Source organism: Rhopalosiphum padi, chromosome 4 (assembly GCF_020882245.1).
Source record: "Rhopalosiphum padi isolate XX-2018 chromosome 4, ASM2088224v1, whole genome shotgun sequence".
Lineage (NCBI taxonomy): Eukaryota > Metazoa > Arthropoda > Insecta > Hemiptera > Aphididae > Rhopalosiphum > Rhopalosiphum padi.
This window is the reverse complement of record NC_083600.1, coordinates 37,246,762-37,251,629: the sequence shown is the minus strand read 5'-3', so window position 1 is coordinate 37,251,629 and position 4,868 is coordinate 37,246,762. Positions and strand designations below refer to the sequence as shown.

Sequence of the window (4,868 nt, the reverse complement as noted above, 5' to 3'; positions counted from 1 at the left end):
ATATATAGGTATACAGCCAAAAACTGCACACCGGATATCCTGTCCAACAAACCGAAAACAATATTTTTTTCGGACACGTATGCATAAACACACACAGCTCAAATTATCAATCTGATACAACATAAACGTTGGATAATGATCCAATACTTGTATACATAACATATATAGAGCATACCTATAGTAGAATAAAACCTGTTGATTACTATATACGCGTTATAGGTGTGTTTCATTGTCATGGGGCTAAAAAATCACAAAACGATTCGGTCTCTGGGAAAATAAATAGGAAATGTCGACTACGTTTGTCGGACCATGACTTATGTTTTTATGCATGAGAGAAAATTACGTTATGAGAGTGTTGGGAAAAAACTTTTTTTTTTTTTAATTGTCGTACTAGCTAGGTGATGTAGATTTTTAATGTTTCCTGTCCAATAAATCCGTTCATGTACACTTTAATAGTTTAATGCCGATGGATAATGTTAAATAAACTTTTAAATTATCTAGTTCCTATATTATGTCGTGATTTACCTATTAAAAAATATAATATTTTTAATAATAGATATTATTACATTTAGAGGGCGTCATACCCGCATGTGTTGTCTCTGTCTTATATATTAACACACACATGCAAATTTAATATTCAAAAAAATCAATTTTAAAATATTCATAACTTATTTCTAAACTAAAACATAAAATAAAAATACCTATGTGGAAAACTGTAAGATAATATTCTGAATTTTATACAATATAATAGTAAACGTATTCTTCTGGACGTAACGTTATGCCTTAGAAGTTATAAAGCTTACCTTATTATAGAGACAACACATATTACATATTCGGTTATAATGTCCTCTTAATAAATTTGTTAATATAGAGTAATTATTTATATAAATTATGTATCTGCCTACAGAGCCAATGAAAAAATAACCATCATCTCTACGTTGTTATTAATTCATCTTATAAATCAAAGTACAAGATTGCGAATAAAAAATTGGTTCAAACTGTTTATCACACTTTATCGCTACACAATTAAACCGACCTGTATTATTTTATGCCACAAGGTTATTGAGGAACAGCGAAAATAACTGATAAAAATTGCTAACTAATGTGTATTATTATAAACGTTTTACTTGGATAAGTCAAGTTGCGTAAAAACATAGAGGTGTACACTTAATTTAAATGAGAATTTAGTTTACTAACGTGATAATATTATTGTTATGGTATACACAGAACACTCCTAGAATAATATAAATATCTAATGTCAGTTCATATATTTACCCCGCATGACAATATATATTATATTATATAGTATCAATACGTCAAACTGACAAACTGTACTCAAATATTGTGATGTTTAAATAATTTCATAGGGCATCTGGGCATACATTGAATCCCCCAGACGGCTAGACCCCTGCAATAAAGTGTAAAGATAAGCAACCATATATTATACGACTATCCCGACTAATAAATACACATAATGTTGTTTATGCCTACCATTTTGTATCAAAAAGTTATACATAAGTACCTTTTCAACATATAATTTCTTATATAGAGATTGCTAATGATGAACATAAGAATATATTTATTAATACAGTAAACATTTTATAATTTGCCGACTATACACGCAGCAACATGATTAGGTATAAATTAATATTGAGATATGGTAAATGGCAATTACACGATAATGTTATATTGCCAATCGCGGTATGTAGTTCATTAGTTATTGTTTATTAGTTATTAGTTATAGTATTACTATTATAAAATATTTCACTGTAATCTATACCGACCTAATCTTCAAATAATAAAAATATGTTGTGTAAACATCAATCTAGTACGTTTACTGTAAGTACATAGGTATAATACGTATATATTTCACTACGTGCAATCACTGCTGATATATTTAATGTATATCGCGTGTATAAAAGTGAGACTATAGGTGTATACAGTACAGGTTTGAACGTAGAATTTTATATTCATATTATATTTAACAATAGTAAATTTATCATCAAACTTGTGGCTGACGTTCTTCGTCGTCGTTATCGACGTTTATGTAACAATGATATCCCATTGCCAATTATTATTACAAATAAGCTCTTCCTCCACCGGTGTGCCGTTGACGAAATCGAAATTCCATTGGTCTCGTTTTCGTGCCAGCAGCTCCCGTTCAATTGTCATAGCCACTTCCAAAGCCGCGTTATCGTCGTTGCGGGCTGCGAGTTGTCGATGATCGTCCTGGAAAAGACACCTCTTGGCAGCAGCTGCGACGACCGGCGATGGGCGGTTCAACATCACGGAATTTTAATTTTCGATAGAAACCCGCTGTGAAAACACAACATCAGACTTATCAGTTATGATAAATTATATAGTGAAACGGCGTTATTCCGTATTTGTTTTCGAATTGAGTTTTGAAAGCGTTTTGTCGCATCGTGACAACAATGTTATATTATATTTATAAACAGTACTAAACCGACTTATCACGTACGTCGAGATTTTGGTTCCACGGTCGAATGCGTATAATTCCATCGCGGAATACAAACGTTTTCTTGGATCGCCCACAGTGTCTGGTCGTAAACGATTGTAGAACGTATAAGAACCATGAACCTTTACGAATATACCAAATTAGGAAAACTTTAATAAAAAAAAAAAAAAGATACAGTCATCAGTAGGCGGAAAATTATATAGTATATAAAATGTGTGGTGTTGTGTAGGTAGTTTAACCTTCATTTATTTAATATTAAAAAGTAAATCTTTCTATATCGTTTTAACAACAAAAAAAACATTAAAAATGTTCTTTTTGTCTATATATTGTACTATTTGTACTAAATACGTTTTATACACCTGTCAAGTTATCATAAAAATATATAATAGTGCACGGTTAACGTTGTTTATATAATTAAATATACTATTTAATAGCTTTATAGAATATATACATAATAATATATCGAGCTGTATCGACAGCAGTGTGTTATTATTTAGTAAGTATATACCTAAATGGATATATTTATAAAATTATATTTTCCACCACAATAATTGAGACAATACAAATCAATTTTTCTACAAGAATCTAACAAATCAATAAGATATTATATTTATGTTAATAAAATTAAAAAAAACTGCGTTTTTCAAACGAGTTCTAAAAATCGAATTACTGTTGCTTTCACGACTCAATATAAACACTATAAAAAAAAATACGCGTCATGAACGAACCACACGATCTATACATTATAGAAATTGTATGCTGTGTATATAGAGGCGATATTAGGTATATACATATATATATATATACGTGTGTGTATGTATTCAAAAAGTAAATACTTTACATGTGAAAAATGCTATACATGTATCAGCTATTACAATTATAACGACCTACTGACGTCGTGCTACGTAATATATGTTTGTATATTATTATATAGACTGTTCGCCATCACTCATCACTTATCAATTATATCAATCACCGTATTATACGCATTGTGTGTTATACAGGACAAAAATACCACTTAAGATTATAGCCAATAAACACACACTCACATAATACACAGACCCGAGAATAGGTCGCAAACGGAGAAAAATGACGCCACTTGGTATTTTTGACCCAGACTGCTGCAACAGACAGACCTTATTCCGAGTCTATATCGTTAAAAATATTGTATTCGGCGCTGCGATCTCCGATTGTATCGATTATTTATTTTTTATAATATAAATATTTTAAAATAAAACGGCCCAAAGATAGAACAACTATACCGTCTATATAGCCATGTACAATAAATCACGGTATAATATACCGCGTGTCTCGAATATTATTCGTTGTAATAATTTATAACAACATAATGCGTCCTACTATAGCTTATAAGATGTAATGTTATATATATATATATATAAAGGGTACGTATTGTTATATTAAATTTGTGCTTTGTATTTCTCGGGGAAATCCGTTCGAAGAAGGATTTAACGCGCGTTAAAAAATGTACGTGACATTAACGATGGTTTCGGTGCGGTGACGATGGCCAGGATTACGTCGAAAATGACCGTTTAATTGAAATTCCTGCAGACCTAGGTTTGTTCCCATAATGTCCTGCGCTGATGACAAAAACACCCTTCTATAATAATATTATATATTATAGTATTATTACTACGATCATAATATATTATACATATTATAGGTATATATTTATATATATATATATAAAACCGTGACTTCTAACAGATTTATTTAAACACCGCGATTATATATAGTATGTGTCGTGGTATATAGGAGAGTAATTACGTTTATTCGTTCGCCTTCCTCGTGCACGGCGAACAGCGCGCCGGCCAGTCATCCGTGGAAATCCTTGGGTACTTCCTTTTGGTAACCATCCACACAGAACGAAACCTTACAAGGTAATGCACCAGCGCAGCTCTACCTCTCCGTCACTGCTATCTCTTTCTCTCGTTTTCTCTATAATACACTGTATACGAAGTTTTAGACCCAGGTAGCGGTTACCAACCGATATACACCACCACGTTCGAGCAACCCTCTCATGTGGTGGGTTAAACGTCAAGACGCGCGACCACTGCAGCTGTGTACTGACTGCGATATTAACATCCGAATAAATTACACGCGCACGAGCACACGCGTATAATATACTAATAATCACGGAGACACGATGGATACGTTCGGATTAATATAATTAGTAATTTGCATACATCACCGTGCACATGTAGGTATATGTATTATATAATATGTCTTTACATCGGTAGTAGGTACTCTGTTATAATAACGCACTGATTCTTTCTTTAACCTTTGATTCGTTTCAGGTTTGTCGGCTATCGAGAAAAAGTGACTATAATACATATTATGCGTAACGATCGCAATAAATTATGTTCGGTGCCAA

General features: G+C 32.0%; 1 long non-coding RNA gene across 3 annotated transcripts; it reads right to left on the bottom strand.

Annotated features, from left to right (window-relative positions):
- Positions 1 to 1,949: 1,949 nt before the first annotated feature.
- LOC132930674 (uncharacterized) lies at positions 1,950 to 4,868 on the bottom strand. Of its 3 annotated transcripts, XR_009662262.1 has the most exons (3): positions 4,262 to 4,616; positions 2,480 to 2,625; positions 1,950 to 2,316 (listed from the first exon to the last, which is right to left on the bottom strand). It is a non-coding gene; the product is annotated as an uncharacterized LOC132930674 (long non-coding RNA). The 3 variants fall into 3 exon arrangements; XR_009662263.1 differs by having other exon boundaries at positions 1,950 to 2,625; positions 4,262 to 4,868; XR_009662264.1 differs by having other exon boundaries at positions 1,950 to 2,598; positions 4,262 to 4,868.